This window comes from Bombina bombina, chromosome 3, assembly GCF_027579735.1.
Source record: "Bombina bombina isolate aBomBom1 chromosome 3, aBomBom1.pri, whole genome shotgun sequence".
NCBI lineage: Eukaryota > Metazoa > Chordata > Amphibia > Anura > Bombinatoridae > Bombina > Bombina bombina.
In genome coordinates, this window is record NC_069501.1 from 84,437,658 (window position 1) to 84,454,082 (window position 16,425).

The following is a 16,425-nucleotide window of genomic DNA, read 5'->3' on the forward strand; positions in this document are numbered from 1 at the left end:
CCAACCCAAGTAGACCCCCTTGATAGGACTCATGAGTCCACAGTGGGGTTTAGAAAGGAATTTCTACTTCAATTTTGGGAAAAATACTTTTTCATACAATCTTTAGAATACAATTTAAAAAAAAAAAGTTTGTTTCATGTCCCTTTATAGGTTAAATATATTCTATAATGTATTGGTCTATCGATATACAGATACACTTGTGTTAAAAGGCCACTTTCAACTACAAAATTATTATTTTCTGCGTTTGACATCACGTGTACTTGTGACTGGAGTTCCTGACGTATTTTTAGTCAAGACTTCTCCAGCAGTTTGCCCTCATCTCTCACAGCACATATCTGTAACTTTAGTTGTAACAGTGAGCTGAGGAGAAGGCGCTGCTGGATGATGCTCATTACAGAAAGCATTGCGTAGCACAGCGCTTCCCGAGGAAGGAAAGGCTGAGCCTGTATCCCCTCAGCCCCCTGCCATGACAACCCTCTCCCTCCGTCCGGAGCAATAATAACCCCTCACTGCTCGCCGTTCCCTCCCTTTCCCCGCCCTCTAGAGATGAGCAGCCAATGGTATGGCCGCGCACGTGACGAGCGCTCCGTGCGATGACCTCATCTCTGGTGTGGGATGACGTCAAATTCAAGATGGATGGAATCACAGCGGCAGGAGTGTGCTGTTGAATCGGAATTCGAGAGAAAATTAAAAAAGAGCAAAGAACTACCTAGCGAAGTTTTTCACTAACTAGTTTAAAAGCAGACTGTACGGTAAGTGTGCTGTAGTGGATGAGACTAAATAATCTTTTTTGCTATTCCATATCGGTAAGGGTACCAGTTTGCAAATGTGATGCTAGGGTAGTTATTTCTCATCTTTTCGCCCCACCTCTGCGAGCTACTGACGGTCCTCTACTATTACCGTCACCTCATCTGCCTCTGTCTCCCCCCCGCACCCTTTCTGTGTGGTGCTGTTTAGTGCGCATGCGTTTACCCTGGTGCCAAAATGGCGGGTATGACGCACGCGCACTTCCAACCTGTAGATTCATAGAATATGAGTAACGCATGCGCACTTGTGATTTGTAGTCTGTCAAACTGCTTTTGATAGTTAAACACAAAGTCACGAGACGCTATGACGCTACGCTATTGGCTGTCGTAAATAATAAGCTTCGTAATGTTCTAGAATCCCTGCTGCGCGCGCCAGTCAAGTGTCACTTGAAGCTACGGAGACCGTTATAGTGACGTAATGTTTTAACCCTTTCCGCCACCGCTTAACAGTAAATCAAGCCTGATCGCTCTATTTGAGTATTTTTAAAGAAGAAATGTAACCTTTTTGCTTTGTATGCGGATAGAAATAAAGTTTTAAGAGTGTATATTTTATTGTTTTGCTTTGTATGCGGATAGAAATAAAGTTTTAAGAGTGTATATTTTATTGTTTTGCTTTGTATGCGGATAGAAATAAAGTTTTAAGAGTGTATATGTGGTTTGCTTATTTGTGGTGATAGTTAACTCATCAACACTTATACTTTCAAAATACGAATTCGCCTTCGCTAAAATGATTTTTTTGTCAATTAGATTAACTTTGATGTTACGTCATCCATCAACTTTTTACTTTAGATATAGATGTACGTTGCATCATAGCTAGGCTTACCAGAAGTCCCACTTTTACTGGGATTGTCCCGGTTTGGAGGCGCTGTCCCAGTGTCCCACCCAGTTGTTCATTCTGTCCCAGTAGGGTTGCCACCTCCAGGTTTCAAATCATGTGTCCGGGTTTTAGCCCTCCTGAAACCCAGACACATTATTCAAAATGACTGGATTGTGGCTCTCCAGCATAGCTGGATGCTGCCTGGTACTTTGTTACATACAGCCCTGCTTAGCTTAACGTTTGTGTCCTTCAAAGTTTACATTTAATAATACAGGCTGAGTGAGCAGCATAGGTTTTTTTTAATTTTGTAGTACTACTTGGTTTATTTTTCTAAGAATTTAACCCCCCCCCCGACCCCTGGTGACATTGCCGGTAATACACCTTTAGGGGAATCATATGGGTATGAATAGGAAGTACAGACAGACAGGATTTTTGGCCTGGATCTTGCTTTACTTCATGCAGAATAGCATTTTGGCTATAATCTTCCTGCATTATCGTATAGAGTAGCCTCTTAAACAGCTTTAGCAGGTACGTGTTTCTTTTTTACTTTCATTCAATGTTGTATTTATGCCTTATCAGTATTTGGCTCTGTTCCTTAATTAGACACATAAAACACATATTACACTGCAGATATTAAATTGTGAAATTGATAAAGGGATAATTATGCTTGATGTTTGGCATTATTTATAATCTTAGATTTAGAATAATGATTTATTTGCCATGACAACGTAATGGTGCCTTTTTCACTAGGGGGTGGTGTTATGGTCTATTTAAACTGTGTGATTCACTTGTTTGACTGAGGAAGGGTAGAGTATCCACAAAACATTACACACATAAAAGCTACTACTTTAAAAGGATCGGAAATTGCCACACCCCCTTGACCACACCCCCACTGGCACTGCACCAGGTGGTCCCAGTTTCACCTCCAAAAATTATGGTAAGCCTAATCATAGCACATCTTACGCTGTGCATATTTATTCCTGTGCAATTTAAATACAATTATTTTTTTTTTTAATCTTTGAAAAAATAAGATTTTTGGGGAACATTTTTGATACAATTTTTAATCACCTTAACAATACAATTTTTTTTTCATTTGTATTTTTGTGTTAATGATTAAATTATTAGTTTTGTATGATTTTTAAATTATAAATTTAATTGTGCGGTTTTGTAATGTATGCATCTCCTTCCCATACGAAAATGCAGTATACGCCCCATAGCAAGACACCCTGTTTTCATGGTAAAAAGTGTCTTTATATATTTCCACCATCAATGTTTTCCCTTAATATGTTTTCAATGACTTGTTATACTTGCAGCAAAGTATAAAATGTATGCTAAATTGCTCCTTTGGGTTTATTTTTGTATATGAAACAACTGATTTTGTTCTTTAGCGTCGCAACCTATGAAAATGTAGATGAGCTTGCAGGGAAATCATTTTCTCTGTCTGTATACCAAAGCCCAATATGAACGATTGAAAATTAACAATTTTATTGCTTATCTCTCCTAACCCAACCTGGGAATATAATTTCTTCTAGTAAACCAGTTCTCTCTTTACCCCGCACACTCCCCTTTTAGCTGTCACTAGCTCTCTCCTCATCCTCTTCTATTATATTGCAAAGCTATCCTCCTCTGCTTTGCAACCTCCTCTAGCACCAGCAACCACTGTCTATTTTGCTACATAGAATGCTGGGAACTATAGTTCCTAAACACAGCATTGAAAGCATTTAGACAGCTGTGTACTGTACAGGGTAGAGAAAAACAATTAAACAAATAAATACATTTATAGACCAAAGGTTGTTCATTGTGAAATAAGATTTCATTTATAATTCTCCATTATGAGGCTGTATATTCATGACTGCATTTTTTGTGGCAAATTCCATTAATTCAGTCACAATGTCATGCTCTCCCAAAGGTTTCTGTTAGATTAGTTTGGTTAATTTTTCTGTCTAGAAGATATTTTCACAAATGCTTGTTTTTTGCTGTTCTCAAAACTGTTGAATCTCTGTAGTGATTATGATAATCCAAGCTGCAGAACACAGTATTTTAAAGGACGAGTAAATAACAGTAGATTTGCATAATTAACAAATGCATGATATAAAGACAATGCAATAGCACTTAGTCTGAACTTCAAATGAGTAGTAGATTTTTTTTTTTTCTGACAAATTTCAGTTATGTCTATTTCCACTCCGTCTTTATCATGTGACAGCATAAGCCAATCACAAATGCATATACTGATGTCTTGCACATGCTCAGTAGGAGCTGGTGACTTAAAAAGTTTAAATATAAAAAGACTGCACATTTTGTTAATGGAAGTAAATTGGAAAGTTGTTTAACATTTCTATCTGAATCATGAAAGTTTAATTTTGAGTTGAGTGTCCCTTTTAGTGTTTCATGTGGACTTTGCTAATTTAGTCAATCTAAGGTGTTTTGATTTTTTTTAAAGGTTATCTTGTTGAAGCACACCAATCAACATGGATGTGTAAGCAAATGCAACAATACATAACTTATGCTATATAATGTGTTTGTTTTAGTTTAAAAAATATATATTAAGGTAATAATAATTTTCCTTCTTTCAATAAAGTACAACAGAAAAGTTGTCTATTAAAGATTAACCTAATAAACTGGAGACAGTTAACCTCACAATAATTTAATAATTATCTATGTATTTCTAAGCGAAATCTGTAATATTTTATAAAACCAATCTGAAAAGGTTATTCTAAAAATGAAAGCTTCATCTGTTTGTACATATTAAGATTATAACAACCAGCAAGAATTAGTTTTTTGGCAGAAAACCATTATTTAAATCAAGTGTTGCTGACTAGTCATTTAAATCATAATTTAAATAAATTAGAGTTAAATAAAATGCACCCTGGTACTTTGAAAACATGAAGTCTTAGGGCTCAATTTATCAAACAAAAGGAGAATTATCCTTGTAATTCCCCTGTGTTCTCATCATCTCTCCCTTAGAGAAGCACATCTGTGCTCTCAAATTTATATATATATAAAAAAAAAAAATCTTTGCATAGGAGAACTAAAGATAAATTTCTTTATTGGGATTAGTATCTGCACCTTATTTATCACTGAAAATAAGTAACTATTCACCATTTAATTCATATATAAACCAATTAGAAATATTTATACAGCCCCCTAGAAGCTTTGTTAACGCCCCTCTTCAACAAACTGTCATGTAAGAAAATCTACATTTTCATTGTTTTGTGCTTAAATTTTAGCGTTTCTTTTATATCTTATTTTTATGCCCCAATATATATATATATATATATATATATATATATATATATATATATATAAATTTTTTGTGTGTGTGTGTTGCGGGTATTGGTTCCTTATGCGAACCACTGTCGAATTGACTAGATAGCCTACTTCAACCCCTTGTCCCCAACCTATTCAGTTATCTTCGAGATACCAAACATCTTTTGCTAATTTTTGACAATTTCAAATGTGAACAACACTATAACTGGGCTACTGTCAATGTAGTGTCTTTATATTCCTCGATTCCCCATCAAATGGGGATTGGTGCCCTAAAGTTTTTCCTACTGAGAGAAACACTCTGAATTCATTAATTTTATATTGAGGGTTGTACAATTTCTCCTAACACAATTACTTCCGATTTGATGGCCTTTACTATCTACAAATTAGGGAAACCGCTATGGGGGCAAAACTTGCCCCAGCATATGCAAATTTAACAATGGGATGGTGGGAAATCACCCATATGTTTGGAGATAGCAATACATTTGCAAATCATATCATAGATTTATTGATTACCTACTTTTTGTATGGACGGGAACATTTCTGGGAATACCATTCTACATGGGAAGAGCAATCATCCCTGGAGTGTACCACACTCAATAGCGAAAGGGCAATATATAAGGACAAAAATAAATTGTACGAATCCAAAAGACTGTGAAGAACAAAGTTTAGAGTTAACCAGGAGACTGTTAGCAAGAGGTTACAATTAAAATGTTGTCAAGAAAGCCAAAGACCAGGTGGATAATTTAAGTAGGATCGAATTACTGAGTGACAAACCTAAAACCAGACACATACCAGGGAAGTAAAAAAAGACGGATGGTATGAACAATGGAGCGATCACGTTTGTCACCCAATACTCCACTGACTATGACAAAGTATGCAAAATTATCAAGAATCATCTCCCTATGCTAATGGAAGATGAAGGCTTAATAAATTGTGACGCCGCGCCATTACTAGGGGCGCAGCGTTCTCTCCATGCTCGTTGCGTAGGGCTGTGTCGGCTCAGTGTGCGTGCGGCGCTGACGTCATTGCCGCACGCTCCTGATGCCGGCCGGTCTCTTGGCGCCTTGACGAGGGTATTTAAACAGGCAGCAAGCGACCTGTCACTGCCCAAGTATAGGTGCTACTTCGTGTACCCCTGGGAGTGACAGATCGTTTGCTGGACTGATACCTGTTACTGAACCCTGCCTGTCTCATTACGCTAACTGGTTAACCCCTTATCTGCTGGACTGATACCTGTTACTGAACCCTGCCTGTCTCACTACGCTAATTGGTTAACCCCTTATCTGCTGGACTGGTACTTGTTACTGAACCTTGCCTGTCTTACTACGCTACCTGGTTAACCCTAATCTGCTGGACTGATACCTTGTTGCCGAAACCTTGCCTGTCTTACTACACTACCTGGTTAACCCCTGAATTGCTGGTCTGCTTTTCTGTTGCTGTATCCTGTCTGCCTATTTGCCTTGTGCTGTCTTGCCTGTGGTGAGTGCCGCTCTCCTCGTTTTCCTGATATTCTCTGCTCTGGGATATTCCCTATATTTCCGACTCAACGCAGGGATAACAAGACTACTGGCCGAGTTCGTTCTGATAGAGGAGTATCCCACGAGCCTCACATAAATACAGTGGAAAGCGGCTGTAGGTTCTCCTATAGACGTGGTTTGACTCTCAGGAACATTTTGTCGCCTAGCAATATCCCTCTAAATTTAAACACTAGCTCTTGGCTAAAATCGAAGGGAATGTTCAGGTGTGGCTTTGGACCATGCATCCCCTGAAGCCATATATACAAAGGGCAGGGTTCGACAAATCTGTATACAATTTAGGAGCCAGATATACTTTTAGGCACCAAACAGTGGTATCTGTACATAGATGAATAGAGAATAACCCAAAAAGTTAGGAGCTAGGGGTAAAATTCTAGGAGCCAGTGGCTCTCAGGCTTCTGGGTTTGTCGAGCCCTGACAAAGGGGACACATTTCAATCTTACATAACACAAAAACAGTACAAATTAGAAAGCTACATTAATTGTAGAGCCAAGAATATATATTTGGCTTGGTGCAGCTGCTCAGAGAAACAATATGTAGGATGCACGTCAAGGGAGACCAGGGAGAGGATTCGTCAACATCTTTCGGATATAAAGAGATCTGATGCTCGCTCAGAGCTAGCTAAACACTTTATTTCTGAACATGCAAGCTAAAAGGCAACATTTAAATGGATGATTATTGAAAAAATAAAATAAAAAGAGGAGCAGATATTAATAAATTATTACTTAAAAGAGAGGCGTTCTGGATCTTCTCCCTGGCCACCCCCATTCCGAATGGTTACAACTCCATATATGATGTTATCAATTTTTTGGAATGAAGGTAATCTAAGTGTGGTATATGTCCACAACATGGAGGACAAATCGGACGTTATGATGGTCATATATCCTCTTAATATATGTCTTGGAGGGTAATGGATAGTTGTTAAAAATATATAATTTTAGATAATCTATCATATATCAAGATAATTCCCACCTGAGATAAATTCAAGATTGTTATAGCTATCATCAGGACCAAGTCATACAATAAGTCCTCCTGTACAGTTATCCTAATTTAATTCCAGAGAGACTTTAACCTTATCACTGAATATCCCAAGAAATATAAGTATAAACAAATTGACCTGTAGTAGGTTATGATAGAATATTTAAATTGGTACGTTTACACATATAATACAGTCTAAATAAAGTTTTGCGATGTCTGGTAATTCTGAAATTGTAAGGTATGTATATTCTCTAGTGGCATTTATAATATGCAAATTCTTGTTTATCAAGGACCATTATTTTCATCCTATCCTATAATTTTACTATAAAAAATAGTTCGTTTCTCATTTTTTCCTGAGTTTAGAAATACCTAATGTTTACATGTTCTTTGCTTTTTTGCAAGTTATAGGGCAATAAATACAAGTAGCACTTTGCTATTTCCAAACCACTTTTTTTTTCAAAATTAGCGCTAGTTACATTGGAACACTGATATCTTTCAGAAATCCCTGAATATTCCTTGACGTGTGTGTGTGTGTATATATATATATATATATATATATATATATATATATATATATATATATATATATATATATATATATATATATATATATATATATATGACATCCCAAAGTATTGATCTAGGCCCATTTTGGTATATTTCATGCCACCATTTCACCGCCAAATGCGATCAAATAAAAATAATTGTTCACTTTTTCACAAACTTTAGGTTTCTCACTGAAATTATTTACAAACAACTTGTGCATTTATGGCATAAATGGTTGTAAATGCTTCTCTGGTATCCCCTTTGTTCAGAAATAGCAGACATATATGGCTTTGGCTTTGCTTTTTGGTAATTAGAAGGCCGCTAAATGCCACTGCGCACCACACGTGTATTATGCCCAGCAGTGAAGGGGTTAATCGCCAAATGCGATCAAATTTAAAAAAAGTTACATTTTTCACAATTTTAGGTTTCTCCCTGAAATTATTTACAAACAGCTTGTGCAATTATGGCACAAATGGTTGTAAATGCTTCTTTGGGATCCCCTTTGTTCAGAAATAGCAGAATTATATGGCTTTGGCATTACTTTTTGGTAATTAGGTCGCTAAATTCCGCTGCGCATCACACGTGTATTATGTCTAGCAGTGAAGGGTTTAATTAGGGAGCTCGCAAGGTTAATTTTAGCTTTTAGTGTAGAGATCAGGCTCCCAAACAGATCTCTTCCCTCCCCACCCCACAATTGTCACTGTCATCTTAAGTACTGGCAGAAAGTCTGCCAGTACTAAAATAAAAGGTGTGGTTTTTTTTTTATTATTATTATTATTATTCTGCTGTGTAGGATCCCCAAACAGCTCTCTAATCCTTCCCCTCTACTTTATTGGGGCCTCAATAGAGGTGGCTGGAAGCAATCAGGATCGCTTCCACCTCTTTAAAAAGACCAACGACGTACAGGGTACGTCCTTGGTTGTTAAGGACATTTTTTTTGGAGGACGTACCCTGTACGTCGTTGGTCATTAAGGGGTTAAATATATTAAGACAAAACATAATTAAAGACCATTGCATTACATACGGCCACTTGTTAAGACATTACGTTACAACATTACATACGGCCACTTGTACATAAGGAAATCAATCAATCCCCCCACAGAGAGAAAAAAAATGGATTTATCATTTCCCCCCCTCTCCTCTTTCTCCTCCATCTCCCAATCAAGCTCTTTATTGCTCATATTTGAATTATAAGACTATGACCTATTCGATTTTCTAATTCTATACCCATATATTTAATAAATTTACTCCACGTATTACAAAAGGTTTTAATCTTTCTTCCTCCCATTGTTTTGGAGTCATAGGCCTCTATAATTGAACAGGTTATATTAGAGTTTTTAACCTGGCCAAGAGAAGGGGTCTCGTGTTTAATCCAAAATTTAAAAATTTGTTTCCTGAGGATTAAAACTGTTTGAATGATAAAGTTGTTGTTTTTTTCTTTCTTTTTCCCATGTGTTTTCTACCAAAGGAAAAAGCATGGTTTCCTTTGTTAAATTAATTTTTATTTTTGTTATCTTAAAGAGTAAGTATGACATTCTCAACCAAAATTGCTTTAATTTAGGGCAATCAAAGATAAAATGGCTCATATCTGGATTGGTAAAACGGCACTTGATACAGTTATTTGCAATATCTTTCTTCCATTTGGATACTCTACCCGGAGTCCAATAATCTTTATATATTATTTTAAACTGCACTTCTCTCATATACACCAAAAGATTTAGACACTTGACCGTAATTAGACGTAATGCTATTTTATCCATTAGTTACATCTTTTCTGGTAGATTCCTCCAATTATTTTGAAAATAGTTATTTAATATTTCTATTTCTTTCCTTTGAATTAAACTATAGATTGATGGAATGGAACATTTCTTTAAATATAAAGTATCTAATAAAGGATGGGTCTGCCAAATATATATATATATATATTTTAATAATTGAGAAACATAATGTTTCAGCTGAAGGAAAAAAAAATCATTGTTTGGTCAAAACCAAAGGGATTTTAGCTTGAAACTCTTCAAAAGTGTATAGTTTTTGTGTCTTTGGGTTAAATAAATCTTTAACCAGTAAAGTTTGATTAGGAGCCCATTATGAGAAGACGTTGGTCGACAGACCTAATGGAAAGTATAAATTGCCCTTCACTGAAAGCCATTTCAATATTAGAAAGACACCAATGTCCACATTCAGAGTTCATTATTTGCATATGTTCAAGGTATAAGGAAATTTTCCAGGTTAGATCAGACAAACAGCATATGGGGGTACACAGAAATGAATACACATTTATTAGTAGGATACAGGTTTTAAGCCGGTTACTATCACTCAATCAATCAAAGTTTCTGAGTGCACACCCCTACTTTTGCCTTACCGGCTCCTACCTGGGGTTGGATCATGTCCTGTGCGCATCTACAGACGTTACAGATACTGTGTACGGTTCCAGCCCCAGCTGTTGGCTAACACTCCTTGCTGTCTGTCTCCACTGCGGCTTGAAAGTTTCTCTTGCAATTTTGCTTCCCAACACCTTAGCAGCCCTGTGTCATCACAGTCCGAACAGCTAGGATCCAGGACCCGAGCTCCTCCCAGCTCGTGTAAAAGTAATCCAAGAAAAGATGAAAACAATCCTTTATGCTGATAAGTCATAGACTTTTATCAGCATAATGGATCGTTTTCATCTTTTCTTTCATTACGATATTCTAACGTTAGTTATGAGATTTTTCATAGTTTCTCTCCAAACCCCCAAGATATCTTTAAATAATGGATGCAAAGCAATCTCTTTCCCCAATTCCTTATCTGAGGCATGTACCAAGAAATCTAATGAGTGAGGGTGGCATTTATATTCCTCTATTTCTCTACAAGAATATTTATTAGATTGGTGTAACCAGTCTATGAAGAATCTAAGAATTGCTGTGTGGTTGTAAAGTTTCATAACTGGCAACGCTAGGCCTCCTTTAATAAAGGGTGCATATAATTTGAACAGTTTTATCCTTGCTTTCTGTCCTGGCCATAAAAAATATCTGAGGTCTCGTTGAAACCACGTAAGCTCTTGATTTCTAATCTTCAAGGGAAACATTCTTAAAACGCAGAGAACTCTTGGGAGTATAAGCATTTTAAATATGTTTACTTTGCCTGTAATGAGACAGACAGATTGGCCCAGTTTTTTAATCTATCTCTGCTCTCTTAAACAATGGAGGAAATGTTGTCTTTATACCAGTCTTCTGGTTTTGCTGAGAGGTTTAGTCCTAGATAAGTCAAATATTTTGTCTCTAAGAATGGATATGTTTGACCAACATTAATTTTTTTTTTTTTGTTTTTTTTTAAGCCATACAATTTTAGACTTAGACTTAGGGAAGTTAGTCTTATAGCCTGTGATGTCACTGTATTCTTTCAAGGGAATAGTAATTTGGTTTATATATGAAGATGGATCTGTCACAAAAATTAGTAGGTCATTCACAAATAATAAATTTTTAAGAGAAATCTTTCCTAAACTGATGCCTGGAATACAGCTTCTTTATTTAATAGCAAGAGACTCTAGAATCAGGTCAAAGAGCAAGGGGGACAGAGGACATCCCTGGCGAGGGCCTCTTGTCAGTGAGAAAGAAGCCGATATGCTGTTGTTAGTTAATTAATAGATTTGCTTTCACGTCGGAGTACATACTACCAATGATTCCCATAAATTTGCCCCCAAACCCATATGATTCCAGTACCGCCGTCCTATATTTCCACTCAACCCTGTCAAAGGCCTTCTCTGCATCCAATGATAGCAGGATGGCCTCTGGCAGGATTGAGTGATTTTTAGAATTGTAATATATAGCATGAAGTAATTTCCTAATGCTCTGTTCTTGGAGTCTACCCTTGACGAAGCCCACCTGATCTTGATGGATCAGTTTAGGAAGAAATCCCTTCAATCTATCTGCCAATATTTTCGTGAGGACATTGTAATCAAGATTCAGCAGAGAAATCGGCCTATAAGAAGATGGCTCCAATAGGTCTTTGTCTTGTTTGAGAATCAGAATGACATTTGCTCTATTAAATTCGTTGAGAAATTTTATGATTTGGTTCAAAATAAAAGCTATATAAATCTTTCAAAATCCCTGTGATTTTATTCGGGAGGGTTTGATAAAACTACTGGTAAATTGCCTGGGCCAGGTGTCTTCCCCTTGGGCATTAGGTTAATTGTCTTTAAGATTTCTTTTTCCTCTATCAGTCTATTAAAGGGACACTGAACCCAAAATTTTTCTTTCGTGATTCAGATACAGCATGCAATTTTAAGCAACTTTCTTCTGTTATGTGCGATCAGTCCACGGGTCATCATTACTTCTGGGATATAACTCCTCCCCAACAGGAAATGCAAGAGGATTCACCCAGCAGAGCTGATATAGCTCCTCCCCTCTACGTCAGTCCCAGTCATTCTCTTGCACCCAACGACTAGATAGGATGTGTGAGAGGACTATGGTGATTATACTTAGTTTTTATGACTTCAATCAAAAGTTTGTTATTTTACAATAGCACCGGAGCGTGTTATTACTTCTCTGGCAGAGTTTGAAGAAGAATCTACCAGAGTTTTTTACTATGATTTTAACCGGAGTAGTTAAGATCATATAGCTGTTCTCGGCCATCTGAGGGAGGTAAAGGCTTCAGATCAGGGGACAGCGGGCAGATGAATCTGCATTGAGGTATGTAGCAGTTTTTATTTTCTGAATGGAATTGATGAAAAAATCCTGCTATACCGTTATAATGACATGTATGTATACACTTCAGTATTCTGGGAATGGTTTTTCACCGGAACTACTCTGTTAAAGGTCACTAATCCTTTTAATAAATATTGTCATGTTAAACGTTTTTGCTGGAATGTAGAATCGTTTACATTGCTGAGGTACTGAGTAAATAAATGTTTGGGCATTATTTTCCACTTGGCAGTTGTATGCTTTAAATTGTGACAGTTTCGTTTCTCCTCACTGCTGTGTGTGAGAGGGAGGGGCCGTTTTTGGCGCTCTTTTGCTACGCATCAAAAAATTCCAGTCAGCTACTATTATATTTCCTGCATGATCCGGTTCACTGACAGATCTCAGGGGTCTTCAAACTTCTTTGAAGGGAGGTACATTCTCTCAGCAGAGCTGTGAGAATTTTTATTGACTGTGAATAAAAACGTTACTCTTTTTATGTCAAATTTAGTTATTTACTAATGGGAACAAACCTTTGCTAAAAGTTGTGTTATTTTAAACTTGATGCTATAACTGTTTCAGTTCATTATCTCAACTGTCATTTAATCGTTTAAGTACCTCTTTGAGGCACAGTACGTTTTTGTTAAAAAAGATTATAACCAGGTTGCAAGTTATTGCTAGTGTGTTAAACATGTCTGACTCAGAGAATGATATCTGTGTCATTTGTTCCAATGCCAAGGTGGAGCCCAATAGAAATTTATGTACTAACTGTATTGATGCTACTTTAAATAAAAGTCAATCTGTACAATGTGAACAAATTTCACCAAACTGCGAGGGGAGAGTTATGCCGACTAACTCGCCTCACGCGGCAGTACCTGCATCTCCCGCCCGGGAGGTGCGTGATATTATGGCGCCTAATACATCTGGGCGGCCATTGCAGATAACATTACATGATATGGCTACTGTTATGACTGAAGTTTTGTCTAAATTACCAGAACTAAGAGGCAAGCGTGATCACTCTGGGGTGAGAACAGAGTGCGCTGACAATACTAGGGCCATGTCTGATACTGCGTCACAGCTTGCAGAGCATGAGGACGGAGAGCTTCATTCTGTGGGTGACGGTTCTGATCCAAACAGATTGGATTCAGATATTTCAAATTTTAAATTTAAATTGGAGAACCTCCGTGCATTACTAGGGGAGGTCTTAGCAGCTCTCAATGATTGTAACACCATTGCAATACCAGAGAAAATGTGTAGGTTGGATAAATACTTTGCGGTACCGGCGAGTACTGACGTTTTTCCTATACCTAAGAGATTAACTGAAATTGTTACTAAGGAGTGGGATAGACCCGGTGTGCCGTTCTCACCCCCTCCAATATTTAGAAAGATGTTTCCAATAGACGCCACTACTCGGGACTTATGGCAAACGGTCCCTAAGGTGGAGGGAGCAGTTTCTACTTTAGCTAAGCGTACCACTATCCCGGTGGAGGATAGCTGTGCTTTTTCAGATCCAATGGATAAAAAATTAGAGGGTTACCTTAAGAAAATGTTTGTTCAACAAGGTTTTATATTGCAACCCCTTGCATGTATCGCGCCGATTACGGCTGCGGCAGCATTTTGGATTGAGTCTCTGGAAGAGAACCTTAGTTCATCTACGCTAGACGACATTATGGACAGGCTTAGAGTCCTTAAACTAGCCAATTCATTCATTTCGGAGGCCGTAGTACATTTAACCAAACTTACGGCTAAGAACTCTGGATTCGCCATACAGGCACGTAGAGCACTGTGGCTAAAATCCTGGTCAGCTGATGTTACTTCTAAGTCTAAATTACTTAATATACCTTTCAAGGGGCAGTCTTTATTTGGGCCCGGGTTGAAAGAAATTATCGCTGACATTACAGGAGGTAAGGGCCACGCCCTACCTCAAGACAAAGCCAAAGCTAAGGCTAGACAGTCTAATTTTCGTCCCTTTCGGAATTTCAAACCTGGAGCAGCGTCAACCTCCACTGCACCAAAACAGGAAGGAGCTGTTGCTCGTTACAGGCAAGGCTGGAAACCTAACCAGTCCTGGAATAAGGGCAAACAGGCCAGGAAACCTGCTGCTGCCCCAAAGACAGCATGAACCGAGAGCCCCCGATCCGGGACCGGATCTAGTGGGGGGCAGACTTTCTCTCTTCGCTCAGGCCTGGGCAAGAGATGTTCAGGATCCCTGGGCGCTGGAGATCATATCTCAGGGATACCTTCTAGACTTCAAATTATCTCCCCCAAAAGGGAGATTTCATCTGTCAAGGTTGTCAACAAACCAGATAAAGAAAGAAGCGTTTCTACGCTGTGTACAAGATCTGTTATTAATGGGAGTGATCCATCCAGTTCCGCGGTCGGAACAAGGACAAGGGTTCTACTCAAACCTGTTTGTGGTTCCCAAAAAAGAGGGAACTTTCAGGCCAATCTTAGATTTAAAGATTCTAAACAAATTCCTAAGAGTTCCATCGTTCAAAATGGAAACTATTCGGACAATCTTACCTATGATCCCAAAGGGTCAGTACATGACCACAGTGGATTTAAAAGATGCTTACCTTCACATACCGATTCACAAAGATCATCAACGGTATCTACGGTTTGCCTTCCTAGACAGGCACTACCAGTTTGTAGCTCTTCCATTCGGATTGGCTACGGCCCCAAGAATCTTCACAAAGGTTCTGGGTGCCCTTCTGGCGGTACTAAGACCGCGAGGGATTTCGGTAGCTCCGTACCTAGACGACATTCTAATACAAGCTTCAAGCTTTCAAACTGCCAAGTCTCATACAGAGTTAGTTCTGGCATTTCTAAGGTCGCATGGATGGAAAGTGAACGAAAAGAAAAGTTCTCTTTTTCCTCTCACAAGAGTTCCATTCTTGGGGACTCTTATAGATTCTGTAGAAATGAAGATTTACCTGACAGAAGACAGGTTAACAAGGCTTCAGGATGCATGCCGTGTCCTTCATTCCATTCAACACCCGTCAGTAGCTCAATGCATGGAGGTGATTGGCTTAATGGTAGCGGCAATGGACATAGTACCTTTTGCACGCCTACACCTCAGACCGCTGCAATTGTGCATGCTAAGTCAGTGGAATGGGGATTACTCAGATTTGTCCCCTACCCTGAATCTGAATCAAGAGACCAGAAATTCTCTTCTATGGTGGCTTTATCGGCCACACCTGTCCAGGGGGATGCCATTCAGCAGGCCAGACTGGACAATCGTAACAACAGACGCCAGCCTGCTAGGTTGGGGCGCTGTCTGGAATTCTCTGAAGACTCAGGGATTATGGAATCAGGAGGAGAGTCTCCTTCCAATAAACATTCTGGAATTGAGGGCAGTCCTCAATGCCCTTCTAGCTTGGCCCCAATTAACAACTCAGGGGTTCATCAGGTTTCAGTCGGACAATATCACGACTGTAGCTTACATCAACCATCAGGGAGGGACAAGAAGCTCCCTAGCAATGATGGAAGTATCAAAGATAATTCGCTGGGCAGAGTCTCACTCTTGCCACCTGTCTGCAATCCACATCCCGGGAGTGGAGAACTGGGAGGCGGATTTCTTGAGTCGCCAGACTTTTCATCCGGGAGAGTGGGAACTTCATCCGGAGATTTTTGCCCAAATACTTCGACGTTGGGGCAAACCAGAGATAGATCTCATGGCGTCTCGCCAGAACGCCAAACTTCCTCACTACGGGTCCAGATCCAGGGATCCGGGAGCGGTTCTGATAGATGCTTTGACAGCACCTTGGAACTTCGGGATGGCTTATGTGTTTCCACCCTTCCCGCTGCTTCCTCGATTGATT

General features: G+C 38.7%; 1 protein-coding gene across 1 annotated transcript in view; it reads left to right on the plus strand.

The window, feature by feature from the left end:
- The first annotated feature begins 620 nt into the window (after positions 1–620).
- The window catches only part of ZBTB21 (zinc finger and BTB domain containing 21), a 62,200-nt gene continuing 46,395 nt past the window's right edge, over positions 621–16,425 (plus strand). The window contains exon 1 of the mRNA XM_053705896.1: positions 621–752. The gene's annotated coding sequence lies outside the window, so the exon portion shown is untranslated. The remainder of the gene's footprint in view (positions 753–16,425) is intronic.